Source organism: Nuphar pumila, chromosome 4, assembly GCF_984573655.1.
Source record: "Nuphar pumila chromosome 4, dmNupPumi1.hap1.1, whole genome shotgun sequence".
Classification (NCBI taxonomy): Eukaryota; Viridiplantae; Streptophyta; class Magnoliopsida; order Nymphaeales; family Nymphaeaceae; genus Nuphar; species Nuphar pumila.
Window position 1 is genome coordinate 88393798 of NC_143252.1, and position 16854 is coordinate 88410651.

A 16854-nucleotide genomic window follows, 5' to 3' on the forward strand; every position below is an offset into this window, starting at 1 on the left:
ATCTTCATGAGGGTGATGTGCAGTTAAGCTCGATCGGATCCAAGAGTATATAAAGAGTTTCTTCCATGGTCGTGAATAAAAAAAAAAAATACATATCACATGTGTAGGCTATGTGAAGGGTGAGATCCATCCATTACATGAATTGGATCTTTCCTTTGAGAGCCAACAACAAAATTGATCATACCCCTGTCATTTATCTTTTTATTTTTGTTATCATATAGTTTTTATGTTGTATTTAGAAAAAAAAAAAATTCAATTTCATAAGCATTTAATGTAGTTTTATTGATATTTAATTTAGGTTTGATTTATGCATCATGTCCAATTATGATCTTATGTGTAATTTCCTATTAAAAAATCCAAAAAAATGCATAGTAGTCTTAGTAATATGTTTTTGTTCTACTGCCGAAAATTTGATTCAATTCGGGTTTTGGAACCCTATCAAACAAATCAAACCCTAAATCGGGTTTTCTGTCATCCAGAAATTTCAATTCCTGCTTTAGCAGACAAGAACCTCCGACACCACCCTTGTGGGAGATTCAAATCGTCTTCCAAAAATCACAGTAGATTTATGATTGAATCTACTAATGATCTGGAAATTTTGAGGTTTTTCCAGTCAGTTTTCACCTCTGTAAAAAATCAGATTTCTCAGACCCCTGGGAAAATCTCGATTTTCTTTTGTCAGGATATAGACAAATCTTAATGCACCGATTCCTCCAAATCTGTAGTTCGTCTGCAAAAACTTTCAACATGAAAGTTGTTCCTAACATGATTTCCTGTCATTTCCAAAAATTTGGGAATTTTTGGATCTGTTTCATTATTTCTCCCGGATTTTCTCTTTCTGTCTAACAGATTCCAATGTCCAGACATTCCAGAGATTTAGGTCTCTGATAACAGTGTGACCTTTTCCAAACCGTAACCCGAATCCCAATAGTGTCAAAAGATAAAATTTTCCTACGTTTGTCAGGGACATTTTCCCACAAAGTCAGCCATTTTCCCATCTGTCTGATATTTTTACCACATTTTCTACCGAAACCTGTCTGTTTCCTGCATTTACTAGAGTCGCCGGATTCCGATCCGACTTGCCGGAGTGGTACAGCTCCGACCATAGGTCAAAACCAGAAAGTGTAAAATAAAAAAATCTTTTACTTACTGTCCTCTGTCATCCCATAAAATTTGGGAGATTTTTATGGAAGTTTGATATCCTAAATCCCCTTTAGAATCAATATTTTAGGCAAAAATCATGAAATTTAGGGTTTTTATTTGAATTTTCATATTTAAAAATACAAAAAAAATATATTTTCGAGCTTCATTCTGTTTTTAGGGTTATTTTAGGTGTCCATGCCAAATTTGGTTTAATTCCAAGTTCATTTGCTCTATGTGTTAGTTTATCTTTAAATTCAGAAGTGAAAATCAAGCGAAAATCAGGTTAAATTTTATATTTATGATATTTTCGCCATTTTAGGATTTTTATCATGTACATAAGCATGTAGAATCATATTAGGGTTAATTTCAATGTCATTTTCATTTCATATTTTTCAATTTTACAAAATTTATTTCAGAAAACCTTGGTTTCAAGGCCATAGTCTTGTTATCGGGGGTATTTTGGTCATTTTGACATAAATTTCGAAATTTCAATTTCTAATTTCATAAATTTTCATGCATATCATCATGTTTTATCATATTATGTTTGATTTATTTCATTTGATTTTCAAAATTCCAAAATTTATAAAAATTCTTTCAGAAAACCCTGATTTCAAGGTCATCAGGGGTATTTTGGTCATTTTGACCCCAACTTCGAATTTTCAAGTTTATTTTCAAAATTTATTCATTATTTATTATGTTTATATCAAAGGGGGTATGAATTTGGGTTTATATCTGAATAATATCCGATAATTCTCCATATTTTCGGATAAATTCAGAAAAACCTACATTTTTGTGCTAATTTTATTTTCCAGTTTTGCAGGAACATTCAAGAAGAAGACTTAGCTTTTATTTTTTATTTCAATTCAATGTAACCTCAAATGTAATAATTTGGAATAAGAGTTACTTTTCTGCTTAGAATAGGGTTGCATTGCATATAGTTTAATTTATGCAAATTTCAATATGTGATGTATGATTCATGCACATTATTTCAAATTCACTATGGTTTACACGAATGGCACGTGCACAAGCTCTTATGGAGTTTATAAACTCGGTGGGATTCGTATTTATGGCCATAGTCAGAATACGGAGAAAACCAAGATTTATGATCTTTATATCAGCCACATTCAGCCTACACTCTTAGGCTAACTTCAAAAATGCACTGCATTTCTCAAAGTTTCAAAAGGATTTCCCAATTCCTCAATGAAATTCCCTTTTCAAATTCATATTCATTCATTCATATCATTCAAATTGCATTATTTTCAAACTCATTTTCCAATTTCAATTTCAGAAAATTCAATTTTCTCAAGAATTTCCAAGTCTTTGTCAAGATCTGATTTTCTCAAAATCCTAAGTTTTCAAATGACATTTCAAAGCATTTCCCAAGTTCAAATCAAGATTTTCCTATGTTTTTGAATTCTCAAATTTCAAAATCCCAAGTTTTCAGAAATTCATTTTCTCATATTTTCCAGTTTTCTTGAGAATTCATTTTCCATTTCAAAAGTCATTTTCCAATAAATTTCTTAGACTTTCTCAAGATTCTCAAATCCATTTTCTCATAAAAGCAATTCCAAGTTTCCAATCTCAAAACCAATTTTCTCAGATTTTTAAGTTTTCCTGAGAAATCACTTTTCAATGCAAATTTCTGATTTCCCATGAAATTCAATGATTTTCCCAAAAACTCCAATTTCAAGCACTTTTCCAATCATTTTCCAAATGTATTTCAATTTTCTAAAGCAAACATCATATTTTCTCAAACTTGCATTTTTTAAAAAAATTCCATAGCACAAGCCTCATTCTTTGTGCATTCTAGGAAAAATAGAGCATAATTTAGATATTTGAGTCGAGTTAAAGCACATAATTGGTCCTTGGTTTAATTACCCCTGGTAAAGGCGCCAGGAACGGTTGAACCTCGTACCGACAGGCGGATCCCATTCTACGGAATTTTCCCGCAAATTTTCAAAACGGAGGCGAGTAAATTTTCAAAAATCATTTTCAAAACTTTGGTCGAGTTTGACTCGCGAAATTCATTTCTCTCTCGCAAGGGAGGGGAACAATTTTGCGATGATAACAGGTTTGGCGACCGTGATGGGACCTGTCCTCGCCTGATCAATTATATGCTTTAACTTAGCCCAATTGTCAAAATTATGTTCTATGAAATGTCAGCTTTAATTTCTGATATCATGTGAACCTAGGAGCCTAGACTTGAACCCAGCTGACATGGATTGCATGTAGACTAGGCATGGTTTGGTAGGACCATATTGAGGAGAATTATGCATGCTCACTTAGACTTAGGTCTGAAATACAACACTCCTCAATCTAGGACTTGTATGAAAACAATGTTTGCTTCTTCAAAAAATTTCAAAATTCTATCTCTTTAGGACTTAGAGCCCTCTGTTTGCCTGCATGTGATCATATTTCAAAAACCACCCCACCTATGTCTACCCGGTCTTCACGTTGCTGGGCTCTCTTCCAGAACCATAGTTCGGGACAGAGCCTCACAACTGGGCCACTTATTTGGGCTAACGCCCCCCTGCCACGTACCAAGGGCCATAGTCCAACGTATATCGGCAGGCGCTCAAGGATGTTGGGAAAACACAAGCCTAGACCCGGAGATGAGTTTTATGCCACGTACATCGAGCCTCGGCTCGAGTATATCGGCATAGCATGATTGGACACAGTTGATCTGAGCCTAGAGTCAGGATTAGGGTCCTAAAGCTCTTTCAAAATCGATGCATTTAGAGTCAGCTTCTTAGGAAATGCTGTATGTGCATAATTGTTTGTAATTGAATGTATGATAGTCACTTTTGCCTTATTTTCTCATATTTTTTTTCAATTTTTCCAAAATACCGAACAATTTTCCAAAATACCTCATTTTCCATCTTTTGTGAAATATCTCCTTTTTCTCAAAAACCCTGGATGATTTTTCTAAATTATCCACCTTTCTTCAAAACTCCAGGAGATTTTCCATTCTTTCGTTCCTCTGGACTTCGAATTTCCAGCTTTCATTTTATCCTGCCTGCAATTTTCAAAATTCTTGTATTTTTCCAAAGTCTAATTCCAGTCTTCTTGTCCCTAAGTCCAATGGCATCTAGTCAGCTCGATTCTATTTTTCCTGAGGGTCACATCTCCTACGAGGTGCGACAAAGTCTTCCTGAGCATCGATCTCTTAGCACCGAACCCTTCTTCCCCCGGTGGTACTATGTCTTGTTCAAAAACTTCTCTCGTATGTTTCCGGACCACTTGAGCGATTGCGGGTTAGAACTGGCATCTGCAGTGGAAAAGTTGACAGTCAACAGCAATCTGATTCATGCACTGGCAGAGCGGTGGAATCCGCGCACTTGCACGTTCTGGTTCCCGTGGGGCGAGATGACACTACTGATGGATGAATTTTCAGAGATTATGGGACTGCCTGAACCAGCCGGTCAGCCTGGAGATCCGTTAGAGCACCAGTTTCTGATCAATGTCAAGGGTCTGAACCCCAAAGATGCCATAGCTCGCATGACAGGGCGCAAGTCTTGGCCACTGATTGAAGAAAATGAGAATGAGTACGTGAGCCTGATCGAGATCTATCAACAGTATGAGGCATTTGCAGAAGTCAGCTCATTATCTAGAACAACTCGAGAAAGAAATCAGCATGCGATGGTTCTGTGCACTGAAGGGCTCGCCTTCTTCCCAAATATACATATGTGTATGGCAAGCAGTTCAAGCTACTTGGCCCATTTTCCTGTACCTACTACTATCCAGAGTGATGCGTCAGGCAATTCTCTCAGAGACAAAAGCGCGTAGAAGCTCGGCTACTATCAGGGGTTATGCCAAAGTTTGACCTTACATCAGCACAATGGTCTGAAACATACCATTCTGCCATATATGGCTGGGATTCTTTCATTATTCTCACTCTCTTCCTTGGTCCTCGTGTCTCTGTTGATCGTTAAGAGTGGTGACAGACTGTCTATATACTCCCTCTTTCTCAAGTCCACTATTGATGCAATCATATTTTTCCTTCAATAAAGAAAAAAAAAATCCTTCAATTTTCATTCTATCATGGTTTGATAACCTCGCCTAGGTGACAAGGCATATTTGCAGTTGTTCGTTCTCCTTGTAAAGAATGACAACATAATTGTCGTGACTCCAGCGGCGACCCAATCCCTAGTAATGGGATGTTCTTTCAATTATCTATCAAATTCTCATCAAATATTTTTACTATATTCATTTCTATCTTGAATCTTCATCATCGAAATTTAATCATCCATTCTACAAAGAGCATCAGTATTCCCAAGTGGTTCAGATCAGATCAAGCAAGAAGACACCACTGTATCAGAGCATCAGTGATTTTAGAAGCAGGCAAGAAGAAATGGATTCTCCAAGATCTGCCAGAAGACAGAGTTTGAATGATAGGGATGACATTGATCCCGCTACATATCAGATGTTCAAGAAAATGATGATTAGGATGATGTCTGAGCAAGCTGAAGACAGTTTCAAAAAGGCTCCCATCAAGGAGAAGACATCTGTCTCCTTCTCTGAGAGTATCACTGGTAAGAGCAATGAGCGATTCAGTGCATGTCTGCCTGATATTTTATTATTGCCGATGTCCTCTATCATCGTGGATTCAGTTCTAAATATTTCAGATGCCTAGACGAAGATGAAGCCAAAGAAGTTGTCCAGGAGGTACACGAAGGCATTTGCAGTAGACTCATCGGCTACCAAACTCTTATCAAGCAAATCATCCGGGCATGATCTTATTGGAAGACTATGCAGCAAGATTGCTACCATTTTGTGAAGAAGTGTGCTCTATGCCAGATATATGCACCTTTTATTCATTCGCCAACAACATATTTGCAAACCGCCATCTCTCAATGGCTATTTTCTATGTGGGACTTTGATGTTGTGGGCCCCATCACTCCTTCTGCTTCAAACGGCTACCAATATTTTCTTGCTGCAACAGAATATTTCATTAAATGGGTCGAAGCTATCACCTTACACACAATAGAAGGTCAACATGTGGTCTCATTCATCCACAAGAATATCCTTTGTCATTTTGGCATACCACACGATATTGTGTCGGACAACGGCAGTCATTTCAAGAATGAGAGAATGAGGACATTTTGCTTGAAGTTCAGAATTCATCATCATTTCTCCGCTCATTATTATCCTCAAGGAAATAGCCAAGCAGAGGCCACCAATAAGATTTTGATTCGAATCCTGGAGCGAACTTTGGAAACAGGTCGTGACTGACATGAGAAGATTCATGATGCATTGTGGGTGTATCGAACCACCATTCGAACTCCAATTAATGCTACTTCGTTCGAACTTGTCTACGGAACTGAAGTAGTGCTGCCTCTACATGTTCAGAAACCTGCCTTGAAGTTCGCATCACTGCTGGAGTTACCGCTTGATCAGTATTAGCAGCAACGACTGGTACAACTTGATTTGCTCAATGAAAGAAGACTCAGAGCAGCAGAGCACGCTCAATCATATCGTCAGAGGATAGCCAGACAATATGCAAAAATTGTCATTGAAAGGAAATTCTGAGTCAATGATCTAGTACTCAGATCCATGGCTTATCTCCAGCATCACCGTCTGGGTGGAAAATGGTCGCCGAATTGGGAAGGTCCCTATGTTGTTGAGGAAGCATTACTCTGCAATTCATATCTGCTCATCAATGCCGATGGTGTGGAATTATTAGACCCCATCAATGATTAACATTTGAAAATTTTCTATACTTAAATCCTCTATTCCATCCTTTGTAATTCCTCAATATATTTTCCTCAATAATGGTCAAATCCTTCTTTCCCAGTTACACTGGGGCATTATTTTAAAATTTGTCTTCAAAACATTATGTATGCAGGCAGGATCAAACAAATCTCTCATTTTGCATACATGTGCATTCATTTACATCATTTTGCATACATTTGCATTCATTTACATTTACATGCATTCATTTGCATCCATTTATATTCATTTGCATCAAATTCACTTCCCCTTCAGGTTAAGGGATAAACCTGAACTTCCCCTTCAGGTTAAGGGATAAACCTGAATCATTTTCCATAATTCTTTAATTTCGACCTCCGGGTCATCCAATTTCCAATTTTCAAATTACCAAAATTCTCAATTTCGACCTTCGAGTCATCCAATTTCTATCCCCGTTCAGGATAAGGGGATAATCCTGAAACCGTTCATAGAAGCAATCCAAGTCTATATAATAGTTCTCGTTCTTAATTGAACCAATGACGTTCGTAGGCTGAATACCTATCGAACCCATGTCGTTCCTAGTGAACCAATGTCGTTCTCAATTGAACCAATGTCGTTCTTAGGCTGAATCCCTATTGAACCCAGGTCGAACCCCTGCGAAACCAATGCCGTTCTCAATAGAACCAATGTCGTTCTTAGGAGGAATCCCTATAGAACCCATGTCATTCTCAGTAAACCAATTCACAATTTTGACCTTTTTAGCCAATCAATTTCCAATTTCCAATTTCCAATTTCCAATTTCCAATTTCCAATTTCCAATTTCCAATTTCCAATTTCCAATTTCCAATTTCCAATTTCCAATTTCCAATTTCCAATTTCCAATTTCCAATTTCCAATTTCCAATTTCCAATTTCCAATTTCCAATTTTCAATTTCAAATATCAAATTTCAAAATTCCAATTTCCAAAATTTGACCCTTTTGGTCATCCAATACCAATTCCAATAAATTTCTCTTGCGAGAGACCCTTTTTATAGGGAGAGTTCGAGGGAGCTCGTTCTTTTCGCATGCTATCCTTTGTTCACCTAGCCCCTTTTCAGGGAGAGTTTGAAGGGACTCGTGTCTATGTGAACCGTTTGCAAAACAAATTTCCAATTCCATACAAGGAACCCTTAATTCAGGGAGAGCTTCGACGGAAGCTCGGTTTCCTTGTGACCGCAATTTCAAACTAGGCCATTTCATCATGAAGGACCCTCTTTTCAGGGAGAGTGTGATGGACTCGTTCCTTCATGATCAGTTCACCGACCTCATCATTACCGGCCCCCTTTCCATAAGAGAAGCCTAATGTTAGGAAGTTTTGACGAAAGCTTAATTTCTCTTTGAAAGTTCGTTTTGCAAACACCTCCTCTTCAGGGAAGAGAGGAGTAATTCCTATTTCCAATTTCTGAATCTTCTCCTTTGGGGAAAGGAGAAGAAAATTTTTGTCATGGGTGCGTTGCGTTGTGCTTCAGATGCTCGCTCTCACCAAGGATTTCAAGAAAATCTTGCCAATTTGTCATTAAATATTTGTTGATTTCAAAATTTTTATTGCACAAAAACATTACCTTAGAATACCTTCAGTATTGTTTCCGAAAGGTCAAAGCTTTTGTGAAAAAGGATTCAAAATTCAAATTCTTTCTATTGGCCAACCAAAAGGATGAAGAATAAATCCTCGATATGGCCAACAAAGGAAATTCAATATTGTTGCAAAGCCATAAGTGATCGGTATTGATCGCAGTCAATGGCACATTTTTAAAGATCATTCTTGGAAAATAAAGCAGTCGAAATATCCTGGGTGATACAGAAAAATCCATTCAATCCCTACATCTCCTCAATCACCTAAAGCTGCAATTAAATATCTGCAAAAGGGATCTCTCAACTGTCGTCAAGATGAAGGCGAATTAGGCGAGTAGACCCCCGGGGCCAAAGAAGATTCGAATCATCTCCAAGATGACGGAGTTTGTGACGGATCCTTCCAGGGAAAGTTCAGAGCACCGTCAAGATGAAGGCGACTGCGATGGGCCTCCCGACAAACCCTAAAGGATATTTAATTTCTGCTATCATCAAGAGATTTCCAACCAAAGAGCCAATAACCATCAATATAATCCCTGAGAGAAAAGAAGGATCGGAGCATCTCTGAGATGAAGGAGTTTGTGACGTACCCTTCTCAAAAAAAAAAAAGAGAGAAAAGTCAGAACATCTCCAAAATGAAGGATGATGTAATCCCCAAAAAGCCCAAGAAAGCTCTAATTCTGCCAATAAAGAAAAAAAAAAAAGTGGGCAGAAAGATCATCATGAGAAAAGAATCCCAGGATATCAGACTGCCAAATTTGCCAAAGAATCTTCTTTAATTTTGTGAAATTCTATTATCAATATTCTTTCACCAATTGCTCTCACAATATCAAGAATACTCTCTTTTCCGCTCATGTCAAGGAAATTGATAGCTTCCTTGAAAGAAAGCCAATTGCAAGCAATTTGAATTCGAATCTTGATTCTACGGAGTTAAGCCCAGTCGGAGGTAATACTTCAGGTAGAAAAGAGGAAAGATTTTCATACCAATATACATCAATTTCAAGCATTTTGAATCAACAAACAATTTTTAACATTTTGGCAATATTTTCTTACTATCTTGACATGAAGTGAAGAGCTCGATGTCTATCTCGACACATCTTGATATCACCTTTTACCTCCTTGAGAGAGTAACCTTTATCATCTTTCGCGTTGTTGAAAGAATCGCCTTACTCCTTTGGATCACCTTATCGTCTTTCGCGTTGTTGAAAGAATCGCCTTGCTCCTTTGGATCGCCTTTTTCCCATCTTTCGCGTTGTTGAAAGAATTCATCTTTTGCGTTGTCAAAAGAATCGCCTTACTCCTTTGGATCACCTTATCGTCTTTCGCGTTGTTGAAAGAATCGCCTTGCTCCTTTGGATCGCCTTTTTCCCATCTTTCGCGTTGTTGAAAGAATTCATCTTTTGCGTTGTCAAAAGAATCGCCTTACTCCTTTGGATCGCCTTATCGTCTTTCGCGTTGTTGAAAGAATCGCCTTGCTCCTTTGGATCGCCTTTTTCCATCTTTCGCGTTGTCGAAAGAATTCATCTTTTGCGTTGTCAAAAGAATCGCCTTACTCCTTTGGATCGCCTTATCGTCTTTCGCGTTGTTGAAAGAATCGCCTTGTTCCATTGGATCGCCTTTTCCCATCTTTCGCGTTGTCGAAAGAATTCATCTTTTGCGTTGTCAAAAGAATCGCCTTACTCCTTTGGATCGCCTTATCGTCTTTCGCGTTGTTGAAAGAATCGCCTTGTTCCATTGGATCGCCTTTTCCCATCTTTCGCGTTGTCGAAAGAATTCATCTTTTGCGTTGTCAAAAGAATCGCCTTACTCCTTTGGATCGCCTTGTCGTCTTTCGCGTTGTTGAAAGAATCGCCTTGTTCCTTTGGATCGCCTTTGTCATCTTTCGCGTTGTCGAAAGAATTCATCTTTTGCGTTGTCAAAAGAATCGCCTTGCTCCTCTGGATCGCCTTGTCATCTTTCGCGTTGTTGAAAGAATCGCCTTGTTCCTTTGGATCGCCTTGTTATCTTTCGCGTTGTCGAAAGAATTCATCTTTCGTGTTGTTGAAAGAGTCACCTTATTCCTCTTCAAGAAAATTGTCTTATTCACCATCCAACTTACCATTTTCATTTCCCGCCCAATCAGGATAAGGGTACAAACCTGAGCCTCCTTTGATGAGGTATTTCATTTTCTGCCCAATCAGGATAAGGGTACAAACCTGAGCCTCCTTTGATGAGGTATTTTATTTTCTGCCCAATCAGGATAACGGTATAAACCTGAGCCTCCTTTGATGAGGTATTTCATTTTCTGCCCAATCAGGATAAGGGTATAAACCTGAGCCTCCTTTGATGAGGTATTTCATTTTCTGCCCAATCAGGATAAGGGTACAAACCTGAGCCTCCTTTGATGAGGTATTTCATTTTCCGCCCAATCAGGATAAGGGTACAAACCTGAGCCTCCTTTGATGAGGTATTTCATTTTTCGCCCAATCAGGATAAGGGTACAAACCTGAGCCTCCTTTGATGAGGTATTTCATTTTCCGCCCAATCAGGATAAGGGTACAAACCTGAGCTTCATTCTGATGAGGTATTTTATTTCCCGATCAGGTTAAGGGTTAAACCTGAGCCTCATTTTGATGAGGTATTTCATTTCCCGGTCAGGTTAAGGGTCAAACCTGAGCTTCGTTTCTACAGGAGGTATTTCCTGTCCCATCCATGTTAAGGGCAAAACCTGAATCTCACTTCTTTTGAGGTAAAATTTTTCTTCTTTATTCTCCATTTCATATCTACCATTTTCATCAAGGCTAAATCTCTTCATATCCAGTCAGATCCTTCTAACTGGGGCATTTTTATAGACAAAATTTGGTGTGTTTTTCTTTGCCACTAAGCTCGTCCTCAAGACGGCTTAGTAGCAAAGAGGGGCATCTGTAAACACCCCAAATTTTGCTCATCCATTCTCAAATAACCCTCCTCGTATAGTGCCAACCCTATCAGGTCAGTGTAGGAGTCAAAGCCTGAGTCAGTTTCAGAAAATCACCATTTTACCCATTTTCATTAGGAAAATTACTATTTTACCCCTAGGTCATCCCAGACCCCAGTCAGTCGGAGTCAACCAAGCTCATTGGTCAGTTCAAGACAATTAGAATATCAGTCATCTCAAGCTCATTTGAGCTCACAATGAACAGACCATTTCCATTTCTGACCATTCCTGTCAAGATGGGATCATTTCTTCAGAAATGAGCTTATTTCTCACTCAAATCCAAACCAATTGTCTCTGAGTCAGTCATTCATAGTCAGTCATACTCCCCAGAGTCTAACTTGAGCTCACCACGAGTTTGAGTGCTCCAGTTTCAGTTCAAAACCATTTTCAAATGTCTAGGAGCCCATTTTAGTCCATTTTAGCTCTTTCAGCTGAAATTAAGTTGAGTTCAGTCAATTGAGCTAGTGTTCAAGCTTTGATTTTAGTTCATGTCAGTATCACTGACCTTTGTTCTAGCTCAAACATAGCTCAGGTTCGTAATTCACTTCGCTCCAGTGATCATTTCGTACCATTTCTCTAAAAATGGCAACTTTTCTTGAAAATTCAGTCGGAAAGGTCAGTTGAGTCAGTGCCTGGTCAGTTCATTTGAGTTCTGAAACTCTAAAACCCAGCTCAATCTAGCTCATCTCAATTCAATCCAGCTCGAACCCCAATTTTCAGTGTCACTCTGACCCAGTAGAGTCCCAAAAACCATTTCTTGAGCTATTTTGCAAATTTTCTCAATTTTAATGTTTTTTAAAACTGATACAAGTGTCAATCGGGGTCTGACATCCAAAATTCTTCATTCAGGATCTGCATTTCGCATAGCATTTCATGTCATTTCATATCATTTCTCAGCATTTCATAACATTTCATCACATTTCATTTCATTTTCGAAGTCCAGAACTCCAGTTTTATAAATTTCAATCCAGATCGAGTTTTAAAAGCTTTTAGAAATCAATTTCAAACCCTGGGTTTCCAAAATTGACATTTTACCCCCAAGAGTCTAAATTTGGAAATATTTTCTCAAGAAAAATAATCTGGATTTATTTCAAACTCAATTTTTTTGAATTCTACACTGCATTTGCTTCGCAACGGGGTATTGAACTTCAAAATCTGAGCTCGTTTCAAAAACTGCCAAAAATAGCTCGTTTCGGTTGGAAGCATTTTCTCGAGAAAAACAATCTGGATTTCTTTTAAAATTACATTTTTAAATTCTACTCTGGATTTGCTTCGCAACGGGGTATTGAACTTCAAAATCCGAGCTCGTTTAAAAAACTGCCAAAAATAGCTCGTTTCGTCTAGAAACTTTCTGAAAAGACTATTTTACCCCTCTAATCTTCAAAATGAATTTCAAAATTGAAATTTGGACCCGCTCTGAGATGGCCCATTCATTTGCGCTTCTATTTTATTAAAAAAAAAAAAAAAAAGATGCTTCTTTTTATTTGTTTATTTTTGTTTTTATTGATTTTTATTTTAGACAGGTGGGACCCACAAGGTGGTCGCCCAAACCTCCAGCCCCTCTTTTTCTCTATTTCCTTTCTCTCCTCCTCTCCTTTCCCTTTCCTCCTTCCTTTCTTTCCTTCTTTCTTTCTTTTCTTTCTTTCTTCTTCCTTTTTCTTTTCTTTCTTTCTTTCTTTATTTCCTCCTTTCTTTCCTCTCCTAGCCACTCACGTATGGGATTTTCCAGCTTCCTTCTCTTCCTCTTTCCCTCTCCTTTCTTTCTTTCTTTCCTTTCCCTTCTTCCCCTCTTCTTTCCTTTTCTTTCCCTTCCTTCTTTCCCCTTTCTTCCTTACTTCCTTTCCATCTTTTTCAAAGCAAAAGTTGCGGCCATAGCCATTCACGTATGGCTTATTAGATAACAATGAAAACTTAGGTTTTGATAAGAAATCAAAACCTAAGTTCAATACAAAAAAAAAAGAAAGAGACGGATGGAATTTTTCAACTAACGTCTCTCTCTCTCTCTCTCTCTCTCTCTCTCTCTCTTTTAGCTGCAGCTATCCTTGGCTGCAACTCCTAGCCATTGAAGCCACCTCCAGAGTTCCTTCCTCCAGCCAACAGCCGGCCTCCACTTTGAAGCACCATCAACGTCTTCACCTCCAGCCCAGCCAGCTTCACCAGGGATCCACGGCAGCTTTTTCTTCAGCCACCACAGCAACCAGCAACCTCCAGCCAGCAGCAAGAACACCCAGCCATCCACTTTCAGCAGCCACTCCAGCACAACTGAAGCCCACCTTCAAACTTGTGGCGGCAACCTCCTCCATCACGCCATCTCCACGGCTACCTTTTGGTCCCCAAGCCACAACACTATTTCCTTCAACGTATGACCAGAAGGCCCCTCCTTGGTGTAATCCCTCCAGTGGATGCAGTCATACACCACAAGTTGTGGCCCCCAGCCTCTGCAACTTTGAAGCCTCTCCGGTTGGTGCCTATTAACACTCCTTCAAATAAAACTCAGCCAAATCCTAAGGTAAGACCCCTTTGCTTGGTAGATTTTTAATATTTGCATTATTTTGCCATGCTTCTTTCTATGCGATTTTTCCCTTTTGTCGCATCTTGACATGAGCACTCCAAGATTTATCTTCATGAGGGTGATGTGCAGTTAAGCTCGATCGGATCCAAGAGTATATAAAGAGTTTCTTCCATGGTCGTGAATAAAAAAAAAAATACATATCACATGTGTAGGCTATGTGAAGGGTGAGATCCATCCATTACATGAATTGGATCTTTCCTTTGAGAGCCAACAACAAAATTGATCATACCCCTGTCATTTATCTTTTTATTTTTGTTATCATATAGTTTTTATGTTGTATTTAGAAAAAAAAAAATTCAATTTCATAAGCATTTAATGTAGTTTTATTGATATTTAATTTAGGTTTGATTTATGCATCATGTCCAATTATGATCTTATGTGTAATTTCCTATTAAAAAATCCAAAAAAATGCATAGTAGTCTTAGTAATATGTTTTTGTTCTACTGCCGAAAATTTGATTCAATTTGGGTTTTGGAACCCTATCAAACAAATCAAACCCTAAATCGGGTTTTCTGTCATCCAGAAATTTCAATTCCTGCTTTAGCAGACAAGAACCTCCGACACCACCCTTGTGGGAGATTCAAATCGTCTTCCAAAAATCACAGTAGATTTATGATTGAATCTACTAATGATCTGGAAATTTTGAGGTTTTTCCAGTCAGTTTTCACCTCTGTAAAAAATCAGATTTCTCAGACCCCTGGGAAAATCTCGATTTTCTTTTGTCAGGATATAGACAAATCTTAATGCACCGATTCCTCCAAATCTGTAGTTCGTCTGCAAAAACTTTCAACATGAAAGTTGTTCCTAACATGATTTCCTGTCATTTCCTAAAATTTGGGAATTTTTGTATCTGTTTCATTATTTCTCCCGGATTTTCTCTTTCTGTCTAACAGATTCCAATGTCCAGACATTCCAGAGATTTAGGTCTCTGATAACAGTGTGACCTTTTCCAAACCGTAACCCGAATCCCAATAGTGTCAAAAGATAAAATTTTCCTACGTTTGTCAGGGACATTTTCCCACAAAGTCAGCCATTTTCCCATCTGTCTGATATTTTTACCACATTTTCTACCGAAACCTGTCTGTTTCCTGCATTTACTAGAGTCGCCGGATTCCGATCCGACTTGCCGGAGTGGTACAGCTCCGACCATAGGTCAAAACCAGAAAGTGTAAAAGGAAAAAATCTTTTACTTACTGTCCTCTGTCATCCCATAAAATTTGGGAGATTTTTATGGAAGTTTGATATCCTAAATCCCCTTTAGAATCAATATTTTAGGCAAAAATCATGAAATTTAGGGTTTTTATTTGAATTTTCATATTTAAAAATACAAAAAAAATATATTTTCGAGCTTCATTCTGTTTTTAGGGTTATTTTAGGTGTCCATGCCAAATTTGGTTTAATTCCAAGTTCATTTGCTCTATGTGTTAGTTTATCTTTAAATTCAGAAGTGAAAATCAAGCGAAAATCAGGTTAAATTTTATATTTATGATATTTTCGCCATTTTAGGATTTTTATCATGTACATAAGCATGTAGAATCATATTAGGGTTAATTTCAATGTCATTTTCATTTCATATTTTTCAATTTTACAAAATTTATTTCAGAAAACCTTGGTTTCAAGGCCATAGTCTTGTTATCGGGGGTATTTTGGTCATTTTGACGTAAATTTCGAAATTTCAATTTCTAATTTCATAAATTTTCATGCATATCATCATGTTTTATCATATTATGTTTGATTTATTTCATTTGATTTTCAAAATTCCAAAATTTATAAAAATTCTTTCAGAAAACCCTGATTTCAAGGTCATCAGGGGTATTTTGGTCATTTTGACCCCAACTTCGAATTTTCAAGTTTATTTTCAAAATTTATTCATTATTTATTATGTTTATATCAAAGCGGGTATGAATTTGGGTTTATATCTGAATAATATCCGATAATTCTCCATATTTTCGGATAAATTCAGAAAAACCTACATTTTTGTGCTAATTTTATTTTCCAGTTTTGCAGGAACATTCAAGAAGAAGACTTAGCTTTTATTTTTTATTTCAATTCAATGTAACCTCAAATGTAATAATTTGGAATAAGAGTTACTTTTCTGCTTAGAATAGGGTTGCATTGCATATAGTTTAATTTATGCAAATTTCAATATGTGATGTATGATTCATGCACATTATTTCAAATTCACTATGGTTTACACGAATGGCACGTGCACAAGCTCTTATGGAGTTTATAAACTCGGTGGGATTCGTATTTATGGCCATAGTCAGAATACGGAGAAAACCAAGATTTATGATCTTTATATCAGCCACATTCAGCCTACACTCTTAGGCTAACTTCAAAAATGCACTGCATTTCTCAAAGTTTCAAAAGGATTTCCCAATTCCTCAATGAAATTCCCTTTTCAAATTCATATTCATTCATTCATATCATTCAAATTGCATTATTTTCAAACTCATTTTCCAATTTCAATTTCAGAAAATTCAATTTTCTCAAGAATTTCCAAGTCTTTGTCAAGATCTGATTTTCTCAAAATCCTAAGTTTTCAAATGACATTTCAAAGCATTTCCCAAGTTCAAATCAAGATTTTCCTATGTTTTTGAATTCTCAAATTTCAAAATCCCAAGTTTTCAGAAATTCATTTTCTCATATTTTCCAGTTTTCTTGAGAATTCATTTTCCATTTCAAAAGTCATTTTCCAATAAATTTCTTAGACTTTCTCAAGATTCTCAAATCCATTTTCTCATAAAAGCAATTCCAAGTTTCCAATCTCAAAACCAATTTTCTCAGATTTTTAAGTTTTCCTGAGAAATCACTTTTCAATGCAAATTTCTGATTTCCCATGAAATTCAATGATTTTCCCAAAAACTCCAATTTCAAGCACTTTTCC